The 15,914-nt window shown below is 38.1% G+C and overlaps 1 protein-coding gene and 1 non-coding gene across 2 annotated transcripts in view; both read left to right on the forward strand.

Annotated features, from left to right (window-relative positions):
• The window catches only part of CCDC141 (coiled-coil domain containing 141), a 224,979-nt gene extending 222,297 nt beyond the window's left edge, over positions 1–2,682 (forward strand). The window contains exon 25 of the mRNA XM_027556425.1: positions 2,434–2,682. The gene's annotated coding sequence lies outside the window, so the exon portion shown is untranslated. The remainder of the gene's footprint in view (positions 1–2,433) is intronic.
• A 2,291-nt stretch (positions 2,683–4,973) lies between these two features.
• Positions 4,974–5,077, forward strand: LOC113881990. Its single transcript, XR_003508248.1, has one exon. It is a non-coding gene; the product is annotated as a U6 spliceosomal RNA (small nuclear RNA).
• The last annotated feature ends 10,837 nt before the right edge of the window (positions 5,078–15,914 follow it).

A 15,914-nucleotide genomic window follows, 5' to 3' on the forward strand; every position in this document is an offset into this window, starting at 1 on the left:
ATGATCCCGACTTGGGGATCGAACCCAGGTCTCTCACATTGCAGGTAGACACTTCACTCTCTGAGCCACTGCTACTACTAAGTCGCTTCAGTCGTGTCCAACTCTGTGCGACCCCATAGATGGCAGCCCACCAGGCTCTACCATCCCTGGGATTTACCAGGCAAGAACACTGGAGTGGGTTGCCATTTCCTTCTCCACTCTGAGCCACTAGGGAAGCCCAAAGCAGATATAATCAGGTGTAAATCATCATTAGGTATAAGTGGAGAAGTGGGTGTCTCACCTTTCAGTGACTGAGTCCAAACTGCCAAAACCAGGATTTATGTACATCTTAACAACACTGCACAAATTATCAGTATTTTATTGTGTTTGGGGCTCAATAATCTGATTGTGAACAGATCTAATTTAAAACTGACATTTCATTCATAAATGTAAATCTAAAAAAAAAAAGCCAAATGCAAAAATTTAGATTATTTGAATTTGAAATGAAGGAAGGAAAAAATACTGCATCTTGTTCCCCGATATTTATTTTTATTCATGACCATTCCTTCCTAGAAATTGCCATCTGAAGCTTTTGACATTTCTGTGGTAGGTACAGTATTTCAAGTGTGTCCATGAAATAAGTTAGCTGAAACAAAATAAAATATCTCCTCCTAGTACACTCTGATATTGTGCATGTCAATGCAAATACCAAAGCATGACAGACTGTTTTCCATTTATAATAAGCAGAATCTTGAGCTGCATCAAAGAGCCAAAAGATTTGCATTCCCTAAATGAAACAGTGTCCTGCTCAAAGCAACAGTAATTCATTTTCTCCACTCTCTTCTCATGAGATGAGATTTGAATGTTATCAGCTGTGTATGGTGGATTCAGCCTCAATACAGAAAGCACAAAGCTGCTGAATTTGGCTTTTCCCCAAGAATCTCCACACCGCTGTTTCTTGTGTGGGTGAGAGTTTATATAACATAACGAACCACCCAAGCATTGGGGGTGGAAGTTGGATGCATGACACTCTTCCAGATGACCAAGTCTTTGATTCTGGAGTTTGAGTGTTTGGCCGGATAGCTCTACCTTCTGTTCAATAGAAATTTCATTTGTTTAAGCCAGGACTTGGCAAATCCAATTTTTTGGATCCTCTTTTTTAATGCCATAAAATTAATACCCTACCCTCCTCAAAGGACAAGGGAACAGAAAAAATTGTATAGACATGGATGTTTGTGTGCATATATTTCCAGTTAGCACAATAAAAATCTGGTGAAATTAAAACATATTTTAAACATAGGTGTAGCTGGAAAAATTGATGATTTTTTTAAACTAAAACAATAAGTACATAATTGGAAGTTTTTAGTTTGAATTCTGATGGCTTCCTGCTATGGCTCTTTTCCCATTTAGAACCCACTTAAATATCAATACTTGTAAAATAATAGCTCCAGAACTGGCTAATGAAACAACCTTTTCCCTTTGTCATTCAACAACTGTTATTTTCCAAAAACTTTATTGATTCAAACAATTACAAAATGGTATTTTCTTATATTAGCATTAAAGTATCATATAATGAAATTTTTTGAAGATAAAAATTCAAAATATCAAATAAAAAGGAAGCTTGCTGCTGCTGCTAAGTCACTTCAGTCGTGTCCAACTCTGTGTGACCCCATAGATGGCAGCCCACCAGGCTCCCCTGTCCCTGGGATTCTCCAGGCAAGAATACTGGAGTGGGTTACCATTTCCTTCTCCAATGGCAAATAATCTCTAACTCTTATTATTCTAATAAAGGCAGAAGGCTACCTTTCTTTGTAACAAATATTATGCAGACCTCCATACACACAGGCTGTTGGCAAGCAGGGCAGCTGGAAGTGCAAAGTAGGAAACGAGGTACCTGGCAGGATCAGAAAGCTAAGTACCCATCTGCTCCAAAGGGTCTTTTCTAGCAGCCATTGCCATGCTGACCCTCAAAGGCCTACTTTTGATGCAAGTTAATGCAGCTGTCAAAGATGCCTCTTAAATGTGCATTTATTCATTTCTGTTCATTTTAAAGGAGTAGTAGAATTTCTCATCACATCCTGATCTGGGTTATCAGATTAAATAAGAACGTTTCCCCCACCAAAAAAAAAAAAAAAACACCTCAACACATTCTTGTGAGGAAATGGGGTATGTGGGAACCTTATCTGCTGTTTTACTAAGTGTGGGGAATTAGAGGACCAGACAGGAGAAGAAACCAAACATCAGGATGGGAAAACTGAGTAAGCTTTGGATTTCCTCCTCCCTCTCAGTATGAATTTCCTATGGATCTAGGAAATTTATGTGGGGACCTCCCTGAGAGGAAGTTAGAGGCCCCAGTAAAATGTGTCTGCGGGATGTTTTTGGTTACTGGATTAGAGTAACTGTATTGGTTGAAGTGTCAGGGTGAGCACTCAGTCTACAACTAATGCTCTCAAGAAGGCCATGACAGACGTGGAGACAGAGGAGACACATGAGGCAGTGGTGACAAGTGGTGACAGAAGCTGGTTGCTGTGGTGCAGCTGCTGCAAGCCCTACAACACCAGAGGTGGACCCCACCTGAAGGGGAGGAGCAATGAGAAGTTCTTCCCTAGAGACTTCAGAGAGAGCCTGATCCTCCTAATGCCTTCATTTTGAACTTCTAAGCCTTCAGAACTGAAAGAATAAATTTCTGTTGTTTTTAAAGCACCCAGTTTGTGGTATTGTCCTCCTTTAGTATACTTGGGGATTGGTTCCAGGACACCTCTTTCTTCCACAGATACCAAGTGCTGAATCCCTTATGTAAAATAGCATTTTACCTTGGACCTTCCTTTATCAGCAGGAAGTTACCTGCTGGGCATCAGCAGCTACCGAGGGCTGACTGTTCTTTGTTACAGCAACCCCAGGAAACCAATGCAAAATGTCTTAGAAAAATCCATTCAAAACTAGCATTTCCAATAAGCACTCCCAGGTTGTGGTGGAAGGCCTCAGTTCTCTTCTTGATCTGGGGATCACCTTGGTATATTTCAGTCAGCCAGTAACTATTCATCCTCTAAATGAACACTCTCCCCTAGGTACACCACAGTGTATTAAAACCAGACCAATGTTTTAACATAAAGCTACAAACCAACATTACTCATAAACATAAACACAAAAATTCTCAACACAATACTGTTAGGGGAAGCACACTGATTGAAACCGCCCACCCTGGCCAGGCACCATAGTAACCATTTGCATGAGTTGTTTTATGACAGGAGATCCTGATAAGGAATAGGAAACTAATAAGTCACCACCAACCGGAAGAGTTCGGGAAAGGTCGAAAGGAGACACCGCGTGTCCGTCCACTTCCCAGAATCCCTCTCGCTAGCATCCATCTTGGGTGAGCGATGCGTGCACCACCAGGAAAGACTCTTAATTAGAATGATTGGTCAAAGACCACCTGGCAACTAATCCCATCCCCATAAAACCGGATACTGAGAGCCACGCAGCAGAGCAGTTCTTCTGGGTTCCCTTACCCTACTGCTCTCCACCGGGTGCCCTTTCCCAATAAAATCTCTTGCTTTGTCAGCACATGTATCTCCTCGGACAATTCATTTCCAAATGTTAGACAAGAGCCCAGTTTCGGGCCCTGGAGAGGGTCCACCTTCCTGCAATAATACTAACAAATTGAATCCAACAGTGAACAAATAGATTTTCACATACAATGGGATTTTTTTCCCCGGATATACAAAGCTGATCCAATACTCAAAAATCAATCAGTATAATCCACAACATCTACAGGCAAGAAAAGAAAAATCATATGATTATGTCAATTGCTTCAGGAATAACACTGGAGAAAATTTAATACATGTTTATGATAATTTTTTAAAAACTCTTAAGAAAACTAATAACAGAAGAAATTTCCTCAGCTTGATAAAGAACATTTACAAAGAACATCTAACATCATATTTAATGGTGAGAAACTTCTCCACCCCCCAAGACTGGGAAGAAGATAAGAACGTCCTCTCTCACAACTCTTATCCAACATTATCCTGGAAGTCCGACCTAGTAAATAAGACAAGAAAAGGAAATAGAAGTTCTGTAGATTGGAAAAGAAGAAATAATATGTTTTTGTATATAAAAAACCTGATTTTGAATAAATATTAAATGAATATAGCAAGTTCACCAAAACCATTGTGCAGAAGGCCTGCTCCAATGGCATCCAGGAGAAAGGCAAGGAATTAACAATAAATGAATCACATTGAATTGGGCATCTTTAGAGATCAAGACAAAATGTGGGTAATCTGAACTTGTCTCTTTTCCAAAAATTAATTCCAGACATCATGGATACTCAGAATCTAGTTGCAACATCTCACACTTTATTTTTCTTGCAGCTTCCTGCATTACTTTGGGGGGGGGGGTGGTTGAGAGAGGTAAATTATTTGAAGTAGGCAGTGATCAATAGAACAAGGGAATATTTGATGTGGAACATATATCAAACTTTATCAGTTTCTGCCATTGTCATTATCAGAGAAAGAAAAATATACATTGTAATTATAGTGTTATAGAGCTGAGCTTTATCCAATGATAACATACTAATATTAGAACAAAAGCAGTCCTTTTAACCTCTGACATCAAATCCCAGAGTGGATGATTTATCAGTTGGTACTCTGCTGCACTGCAAGAGTGAATGTATTGCCCATGCCTGGATAAGTGCTTTTCCTATCAGCAAGGATGGACTCATGATAACATGTTTCGAAGAATTCTTGATGGAAATTGGAGCTAAAATATGTCAGCCATTGTATTATACTTTAAAAAGTAATCAGTTTCATAATGTCACATCTTGGTCAATTAATAAAAGGAATACAATTGACTACTTTGGCACCTACATCTAACTAGAAACTTCAACGCAACTAATCATTTTGTATTTTCTCAATGGTAACTGTAAGTACTTTCTTCATTTCTATGTTCTTAAAGGTAATTTTTGGTCATATATATCACTTGTCTAAAAATACAGTTGGGTGTTCACTTCTGCAGCACATATACTAAAATTGTAACAATACAGAGATTAGCATGGCCCCTGCACAAGGATGACATGCAAATTCATGAAGCGTTCCACATTTTTATGACTCTGAGGGGTGGGATGGGGAGCGAGGTGGGAAGAGGGTTCAGGATGGGGGATACATGTACACCCATGGATGATTCATGCCAATGTATGGCAAAAACCACTACAATATTGTAAAATAATTAGCATCCAATTAAAACAAATAAATTAAAAAAAAATACAATTGGTATTATACCTTATCACTTAAAAGAAAATTTACTGATGTACCACAAAGGCCAAGTGTTAAACTATATTTTATCACATTCTTTATAAATTTAATCATATTAAAAACAGTGAAGCACTGTTATGTGTCCACTCAGGACTTATAAATGGATATGCAAGCAAACCACTCAGTTTTTGCTCAAATCTGTGGCAGCATTTTATGTAATTACACACATATTGATTTACTATTACAGTTAAAAATGGATCACAAATCATGAACAGTGACCCAGGCATCACAGAATGTACATGTGCAAGTCATGACAACAGTTTAAGGTTATGGGCTGGTGTTCTTGACACATGAGTCCCATTCTTCTGTGCTCTGACTCTAAACCATCATAGGTAAAAAATCAATAAGTTATTGGGATGGTATCACCTCACAGAGAACTTCATAATTAGGAAAATATATATGGTTTATTTAAATATAAGAAATTATTAGTTGGCTTAATCACAGTTTGTACCTCAGTGTGTCTCATGTCACTAATGTCATTGTGAATTAATAAAAACCTTTTCAAGAGTTTTGGTATGGGTTCTTATCCATATGAATTAGGTAATATGTAAATTTCCTGGTGATGTATGATATAATCAGATCAGAAAAACACCTCTTGTTAGTGGAACCAGTGCCATGAGGAACTGATGACCAAGAGTTAAAATAGGCATTTTTTATTTTAATGGTTGTGTAATACAGACATATATTTATGTGCATTTATTTTGTCTACTAAGGACCCATGGACTGTAGCCTACCATGCTCCTCCGTCCATGGGATTTTCCAGGCAAGAATACTGGAGTGGGCTGCCTTTTCCTCCTTTGGGGATCTTCCCAACCCAGGGATTGAACCTGGGTCTCCCGCATTGTAGTCAGATGCTTTACCATGTGAGCCACCAGGGAAGTTATATTTATGTGCATGATACAACAAAAAATACTCAGCTCAACTGCAATTTTTAAAATATATGATGAAAAACCAGTGTTTCCAAACACGATTCCCAGATTACTGATAAACAAGGAGAAATATTCTTTAGATTTATATACAAACATATGAACTCCAAATATAAATCCATTTAAATTCCTCCTAGATAGCAATGCAGAGACTTATTTCTAAATAGAACTTGGAAGTTACTTTTATTTAAATGTAATAACAATATCATAAGTCATGCTTGAGAAGCAGCAGGTTTTTTTTTAATCCATTGTCTATTATATTTGTGTCTTCTGTATAAAGTACTGAATGTGATTTCTTAAAGATGGATTTTTCTAGTTTATTCCTCAAGGTTATTAAAGCATGTATCATTACTACAGGAACAAATGTTTTATGTGTTCATATCTTTTTTATCCCTAAAGGTTTACACATGCAGATAATGAAATGTATATTATGTCTACTAAGTACCTGGAAACAGTATAGAATTTACTTGCCTGTTTCTCAGCTCCACTGGGAGTTCTTTGAAATGTAATTTAAAATTGAATTCTTGTAAAGGTAATAACTTTAACATGATTTTCTCATTCACCTTTTGCAGGTAGGGGATATTTATTATCATATGAATATTGATTCATAAATGCTTTTAAGGAATGCAGTTTCTCTAATTTAAGAGAGAAATTTTTCATTGTATTTAATATTTGATAGGGAATATACTTCTACTTAATATCCCATTGCAGAATAGTGATCTGTTTGTAACAGGACAGTGACCAAATTAAATGAAGACAGTTTTCTAAAGTCACATATACTGGTTTCTGTGGTATAGACTTTACCATGAAAAAGAAACTAGCTATTGAATTCATTTCTCCTGTACTTTCTCACCATGTCATTAATTTTAAAATGGGAAAAAGTTTAGAAGATATGATATATAAAGAATTTGTTTGCTTATCACTAAATAACTGATTATATATGGCATAGATAATTTAACCCAATAGTCATATTAAATATTTTTGGGGTTCACAGAACTGTGAAATTCATGGAAATTGAATTCCATGTTAGACACAAACAGGAAATATTGTCTAAGAAGATATTGTCTATTTATTGATAGATGAGGTGATAAAGACAAGATGTCAAATAATAGCTATAACAATATGATGAAATGACAGATGGAATGGTGGATGGAAAACTGAAAGAGATGCAAACTCAGTTATGATTATATATTAATGTTCTCTGTGATGTTGGTTGGAAAAAAATTGTATCTTCCTCCTTCTAATTTGAAGTAAACCCACATAAATGTACATATGGATACAGATCCATATATATCTACAAACTTGCATACAAAAGGATCTAATTGCATTTATATTCATAACAAGTGTCTTCTGAAAATCTTACAAAGAGTTGGTATAGAAAGTCATCCCAGTCACCTTCATCTCTTTCCATATGACCATTCCATCAGAACTGAACTGACCCTGAGACTCATGGGCTAGCTTCGGGAAAAACTCCTCCAGTATAGCACACAGACCCTGTCATGTAAACATCTAAGGCTTATCCTCTTTGAGCCAACCTGCAAACTTACAGAGGGGTAGAAAAGAGTCCTGTTTCTCCGTTGTGTGTCCACACTTGGCAGCCCCTACCCTTCATATTCAATTCTTTTGAAGTGCAGAGTTAATATAAAGTAGGAGGAGAATCTTAAAGAATAAGCTACCATAAGTCATCACTTGATTTTATTTGGTGTGTCTCTTAGAGCCTTGCTATAGATATGCCCATTTGAATGCAGAGTTCCAAAGAAGAGCAAAGAGAGATAAGAAAGCCTTCCTCAGTGATCAGTGCAAAGAAACAGAGGAAAACAATAGAATGGGAAAGACTAAAGATCTCTTCAAGAAAATTAGAATTCATTTCTATACATTTCATGCAAAGGAACATTTCATGCAAGGGAACATTTCATGCAAAGATGGTCTCAATAAAGGACAGAAATGCTATGGACAGAACAAAAGCAGAAGATATTAAGAAGAGGTGGCAGGAATACACAGAAGAACTATACAAAAATTTTTTCACGACCCAGATAATCACGATGGTGTGATCACTCACCTAGAGCCAGACATCCTGGAATGCGAAGTCAAGTGGGCCTTAGGAAGCATCACTACGAACAAAGCTAGTGGAGGTGATGGAATTCCAGTTGAGCTATTTCAAATCCTAAAAGATGATGCTGTGAAAGTGCTGCACTCAATATGCCAGCAAATTTGGAAAACACAGCGGTGGCCACAGGACTGGAAAAGGTCAGTTTTCTTTCCAATCCCTAAGAAAGGCAATGCCAAAGAATGCCCAAACTACAGCACAATTGCACTCATCTCACACACTAGTAAAGTAATGCTCAAAATTCTCCAAGCCAGGCTTCAACAATATGTGAACCGTGAACTTCCAGATATTCAAGCTGGTTTTAGAAAAGGCAGAGGAACCAGAGATCAAATTGCCAACATCTGCTGGATCATCGAAAGAGCAAGGGAATTCCAGAAAAACATCTATTACTACTTTACTGAATATGCCAAAGCCTTTGACTGTGTGGATGACAACAAACTGTGGAAAATTCTGAAAGAGATGGGAATACCAGACCACCTGACCTGCCTCTTGAGAAATCTGTATGCAGGTCAGGAAGCAACAGTTAGAAATGGACATAGAACAACAGACTGGTTCCAAATAGGAAAAGGAGTATGTCAAGGCTGTATATCGTCACCCTGCTTTAACTTATATGCAGAGTACATTATGAGAAACGCTGGGCTGGATGAAGCACAAGCTGGAATCAAGATTGCTGGGAGGAATATCAATAACCTCAGATATGCAGATGACACCACCCTTATGGCAGAAAGTGAAGAAGAACTAAAGAGCCTCTTGATGAAAGTGAAAGAGGAGAGTGAAAAAGTTGGCTTAAAGCTCAACACTGAAAACTAAGATCATGGCATCTGGTCCCATCACTTCATGGCAAATAGATGTGGAAAAAGTGGAAACAGTGGCAGACTTTATTTTCCTGGGCTCCAAAATCACTGCAGATGGTGATTGCAGCCATGAAATCAAAAGATGCTTACTCCTTGTGAGATAAGTTATGATCAACCTAGATGGCATATTAAAAAGCAGAGACATTACTTTGCCAACAAAGGTCCGTCTAGTCAAAGCTGTGGTTTTTCCAGTAGTCATGTATGGATATGAGAGTAGGACTATAAAGAAAACTGAGTGCCAAAGAATTGATGCTTTTGAACTGTGGTGTTGGAGAAGACTGTTAAAGTCCCTTGGACTGCAAGGAGATCCAACCAGTCCATCCTAAAGGAGATCAGTCCTGAATATTCATTGGAAGGACTGATGTTGAAGTTGAAACTCCTATACTTTGGCCACCTGATGCGAAGAGCTGACTCATTAGAAAAGACCCTGATGCTGGGAAAGATTGAAGGTAGGAGGAGAAGGAGATGACAGAGGATGAGATAGTTGGATGGCATCAGCAACGCAATGGACATGAGTTTGAGTAAACTCTGGGAGTTGGTGATGGACAGCAGGCCTGGCGTGCTGCAGTCCATTGGCTCGCAAAGAGTCGGACACGACTGAGTGACTGAACTGAACTGAACTGATAAAGGACCAGCAGCATCAGCATCACCCAGGACCTTGTTGAAAATGAAGAGCCTCAGATTTCACCCCAGACCTGCTGAATTGGAATCTACATCTTAGCAAGACTCTCAGGTCATTTTTATGCATATTAAAGTTTGAGGAACTTTAGTTTTTAATGACTTCAAGCCTTGTATACAGTAACTTCATGTTGGTGACATCTGTGCTCCAAATTTATAATATTCAAAATGGAATAATTCAAAACTGTCATAGGAATATTAAATAGCTTGACCAGTTTTATAGTATAAACAGTAAAAGAAGTTAGAGTGGTAAGGACCATCCTGTAATCTGTAGAATCCTCTTTGAAAATTAATTAGGTTGAGGGCTTACATGTTTAATCAAAGAGTTTTGACAATGTGTGTGCTTTAGGCAATGCCACCAAGAACTCTGCAAAATAGATTCCAAAAGAATATGTTCTATTCTGTGTTCTAAAGCCCACAGTGCTAGTCAATAAAGTCCTTGAGGGCCATAATAGGTCAGGCAAATTATTAGACAAGGCCAGTACTTGTCTATTTGAAAATATGCCAAATATTTACTCAGAATGGATAAAATACTCTCAGCATTTAGAAATTCTTTTGGTGGGGGATGGGTGCAGGAAATCAGAAACCATTTGCAATTATATTCAGAGTTGTATGCCGCACCAATGAGCGTAAATAGCCAACAAGTCAATGCCAACATTAAATGCCCTTTGGAAAATTTAGCAATGAAATCCCAGGGCATACTATTTCAAGTGACCTAAAAACTTCAGTTATACTGGGATCACTTAAATTTTTTGCAGTAAAAGTAATCTAAGTCTTAGTATATTGTTAACATTTATTGCTGCCATTTTTATAATCAGACATTAACAAGGAAATTTTGCTATTCATGTTATAAGAATTAAAGTATATTTTTGATGCCAAACACAGTACAAAGTTAATATGGCTATTTTGATAACATTGACAAATATATTAAAATTTGGCATTATTAATATTTAAATTATATGACCTTGGCTGTATACTGCATTGTCAGAAATAAGCAAATTATAACTAAAGTTCATTCTCATTTTAACTATTTGGTGATAGATATGACTTTCCATATCTAATCTGAAATTGCCATTTGGCAATTCTAGATTCAGTTCAGTTCAGTTGCTCAGTCGTGTCTGACTCTTTGCGAGGCCATGGACTAAAGCACGCCAGGCCTCCCTGTCCATCGCGAACTCCCAGAGTTTACTCAAACTCATGTCCATTTTGTTGCTGATGCCATCCAACTATCTCATCCTCAGTTGTCCCCTTCTCCTCCCGCCTTCAATCTTTCCCAGCATCAGGGTCTTTTCTAATGAGTCAGCTCTTCGCATCAGGTGGCCAAAGTATAGGAGTTTCAACTTCAACATCAGTCCTTCCAATGAATATTCAGGACTGATCTCCTTTAGGATGGACTGGTTGGATCTCCTTGCAGTCCAAGGGAACCTCAGGAGTATCCTTCAACACAACAGTTCAAAAGCATCAATTCTTTGGCGCTCAGTTTTCTTTATAGTCCAAATATCAATCCATACAAGATGACTGGAAAAACCATAGCTTTGACTAGACAGACCTTTGTTGGCAAAGTAATGTCTCTGCTTTTTAATGTGCTGTGTACGTGGTCATAACTTTTCTCCTAAGGAGCAAGCATCTTTTAATTTCATGGCTGCAATCACCATCTGCAGTGATTTTGGAGCCCAGGAAAATAAAGTCTGCCACTGTTTCCACTGTTTCTGCATCTATTTGCCATGAAGTGATGGGACCGGATGCCATGATCTTAGTTTTCTGAATGTTGAGCTTTAAGCCAACTTTTTCACTCTCCTCTTTCACTTTCATCAAGACACTCTTTAGTTCCTCTTCACTTTCTGCCATAAGGGTGGTGTCATCTGCATATCTGAGGTTATTGATATTCCTCCCAGCAATCTTGATTCCAGCTTGTGCTTCATCCAGCCCAGCGTTTCTCATGATGTACTCTGCATATAAGTTAAAGAAGCAGGGTGACGATATACAGCCTTGACATACTCCTTTTCCTATTTGGAACCAGTCTGTTGTTCCATGTCCATTTCTAACTGTTGCTTCCTGACCTGCATACAGATTTCTCAAGAGGCAGGTCAGGTGGTCTGGTATTCCCATCTCTTTCAGAATTTTCCACAGTTTGTTGTCATCCACCCAGTCAAAGGCTTTGGCATATTCAGTAAAGTAGTAATAGGTGTTTTTCTGGAATTCCCTTGCTCTTTCGATGATCCAGCAGATGTTGGCAATTTGATCTCTGGTTCCTCTGCCTTTTCTAAAACCAGCTTGAACATCTGGAAGTTCACGGTTCACATATTGTTGAAGCCTGGCTTGGAGAATTTTGAGCATTACTTTACTAGTGTGTGAGATGAGTGCAATTGTGCTGTAGTTTGGGCATTCTTTGGCATTGCCTTTCTTAGGGATTGGAAAGAAAACTGACCTTTTCCAGTCCTGTGGCCACTGCTGTGTTTTCCAAATTTGCTGGCATATTGAGTGCAGCACTTTCACAGCATCATCTTTCAGGATTTGAAATAGCTCAACTGGAATTCCATCACCTCCACTAGCTTTGTTCGTAGTGATGCTTCCTAAGGCCCACTTGATTTCACATTCCAGGATGTCTGGCTCTAGGTGAGTGATCACACCATCGTGATTATCTGGGTGGTGAAGGGCATGGCAAACCACTTCAGTATTCTTGCCTTGAGAACCCCATGAACAGTATGAACAGTATGAAATTCTAGATTAGATATGTAGATATACTAGATGAGATAAAAGTAGGTGATAAAACTCATGTTGTAGATAAAGTAGATGAGATAAAATTCAGCACATCTTTTGGTATTGCTCTGAGGAACCTAGAGGCATCAGAATCTTTTTTTTTAATTCGATAAACATAGGCTTTTTGTTGAGGTTGTCGTGTATCTTCTGACCAAGTTAATTGAAATCCTTGAATAGTGCTTATTAAAATAGTGGAACACTGATTTTATAAAATATAGCATGCATTTGAGCCTGTCTTAATCATCTTGCATTCAGATAGAAATAGAAATGTTTTAAAGCACTTGTTTTAAAGATATGGGCTATTCTGAATTACTCTTCTCAAATGTTACTGCTTTGAAGTGCCAAAGACCTAAATTCTAATCCTAGCTCTGCTACAGAAGAGCTCTGAGGATTTAGGCAACTAAAAATCTCTGTCCCTCATGTTCTTTGCCTGTGAATAATGATGGTATAAATTAAACCATCTCTAAGAGTGCTTTCAGCTCTCACTGATCTCTAAGGTGTATTAAACACACAAGTGCATCCTTGGTTTTCTCATTAGAACAGACAGATGATATTACCAAGGACTTGATAGGTAGGGGCCAAATGATCGAGAGGCCAGCCAAGTTTTAGAATAAAATTTCAAGAAAATTTTTCTGGGAAGCAGAAGGCAAATAAGAACTTTCTTTGCTGGGAATAGTATACACTTGGAAGTCATAAAATATTCTCTTTATTCAACAGAGAAGAAAAGAAAATAAATTACAGTAAGACTCCAAATAGAGTCAGTTAAAAACACAGTTAAAAAGCAGTCAGGCTCCTATTCAGTCCCTATAAGTCCCAGCCTCAATGCCCTCTAATGCAGAAATGCTGTTAGCAATCTATGACTCAGTTGAATGATAAAATAATTGAGAACATAGCCCATAGTAACTATTGACAAATTATCCCTATGTTAGAGAAGAGAAAGTTAATTGGCATAGATGTTGTCAATTTTCTGAAAAAATGCAACCTTATATGGCCATCGTCTTTGTATGGAGTGAATATGAAATCGAATAGTAGCATAATAGAACATAAAAAGTCATTTGGACATGTTTAGCATGTGGAATCTTGACCTTCATAGATAGGTAACCTCAGAAGATTGTAACACTCAAAACAGTGTTGTCAGTATGTCCACCCACACAATACCTGCTTTCAAAGAAAGGTCCATGTCAGTTTCAGGAATTACAAATTTTTGGCTTTTATTATATTGAAATGAATCAAATTCTTTTTCTATCATCTCTTTTGAAATAAGCTTGGCTTCCCTGATAGCTCAGTTGGTAAAGAATCTGCCTGCAATGCAGGAGACCCCGGTTCAATTCTGGGTCGGGAAGATCCACTGGAGAAGGGATAGGCTACCCACTCCAGTATTCTTGGGCTTCCTTTGTGGCTCAGCTGGTAAAGAATCTGCCTGCAATGTGGGAAACCTGGGTTTGATCCCTGGGTTGGGAAGATCCCCTGAAGAAGGGAAAGGCTACCCACTCCAGTATTCTGGCCTGGAGAATTCCATGGACTATACAGTCCATGGGGTCACAAAAAGTCGGACATGACTGAGTGACTTGTACTTCACACATTATATATATCTAATGTTTTCTTCTAAATGGTTCATGTATTTTTTTAATGTATCATTTGATTTCACTTTGATCTATTTTAGCTCTCATTCTCAGGGAGAAGCAACTCTGCTACAGTCATTTTTTTAAACAATGTCTTTTTATTGCATTTAGAGTAATTACAACTAGAACATTTCATAATTTTATTCTAGATTGAACTAAGTGAAAGTGAAAGTCGCTCAGTCATATCCAACTCTGCCACCCCATGGACTGAGTCCATGGAATTCTCCAGGCCAGAATACTGGAGTGGGAAGCCTTTCCTTCCTCTGGGGGTCTTCCCAACCCAGAGATCGAACCCAGGTTTCCCGCATTGCAGGCAGATTCTTTACCAGCTGAGTCACAGGGAAGCCCAAGAGTACTGGAGTGGGTAGCCTATCCCTTCTCCAGGAGACCTTTCCGACCCAGGAATTGAACCGGGGTCTTGTCTTCTGCATTGCAGGTGGATTCTTTATCAACTGAGCTATCATGGAAATTAAGAGAAATTGAATTAAAGCCTGGACATAAATATTTTCAAGTGCTCAACATGTTCAGATATGACTTTCTTATATTTAAAGTTTCACAGGAAGAGATTATATGTTTAGTTAAGAGTACGGATTCACGTTGATATATGTCAAAACCAATACAATATTGTAAAGTTAAAAAAAAAGAGTACATATCTAAAAGGAAAATCTGATTTTGTGAAATTATACTTTCTGGTTTTCAGAGCAAAGATAATCCTGACAGAGAAATAATCTGAGCATTGTCTGCAGCCCCATTCCCCTCCCCCCCATCACAAACAAGACCACACATGCGCACACACAGACACACACACTCACTCACTCACCAGTGTGACCAGTGTGACCAAACGGTGGAGAATGAGGAGCAGGCACATAGTCACACAAGTCAGAGCCAAATAAGAAGAATAAAAATAGCACATTAAGCTTTCAGAAGCACCAGTTTTCAAAGTGAGCCAGTAGACAGAGCAATAGCTTTATTTTCAAACACAAATGTCTTCAACTTTCTAATCAGTCGCCCTGTGATAGAACATAAACTGTAGTATCCCATAAACGAGGGCGGGGGAGTATCATTAGTGTGCTTTACTTGATGAATATGCTTATGCAGATGCTTCATAAACAGATACAATAAATATATTCTACTGTGTCTTTTAATTTAATAGAAAACTTAAAAAAAAACTAGTATGTACATTGACTGGAACATGTTCTACATGGAAACTGCATTTTTCTTGGGTTTTAAGAAGAGTGTTCCATAGCATATCTGTATTGTTACTGAAGTTCCTTAAAGATAAGGGAATGTGGTTTCATGGAATATTCCTCTAAGACTGAGTTTCTCAACCTTGGCATTACTAACATGTGGGGCCAGATACATCTTTGTTGTGGGGACAGTCTTGTGCATCATAGGATGTTCAGCAGGATCCCCAGCTTCTACACAGTAGACACCGTTACCACATCCACCCTCAGTTGTGACAACCAGAATGTCTCCAAATATTAAATATGCCTAGCATTCTATCATCCTCAGCTGGGAACCACTGGTCTAAAGCACAAGTTAGGGTCAAACTATGGTGCTTTGTTAGCAAAATTTAGAAAATAAAATCCAGCAATTAACGTGGCCTTCACACAATAATTTTACTGGTATATCTTTATTTCACCTTTTCTTTTATCAATTTTTGTTTCTTAAGTGGATTACAC

The sequence above is a fragment of the Bos indicus x Bos taurus genome, chromosome 2, assembly GCF_003369695.1.
Source record: "Bos indicus x Bos taurus breed Angus x Brahman F1 hybrid chromosome 2, Bos_hybrid_MaternalHap_v2.0, whole genome shotgun sequence".
In the NCBI taxonomy this organism is placed as follows: domain Eukaryota; kingdom Metazoa; phylum Chordata; class Mammalia; order Artiodactyla; family Bovidae; genus Bos; species Bos indicus x Bos taurus.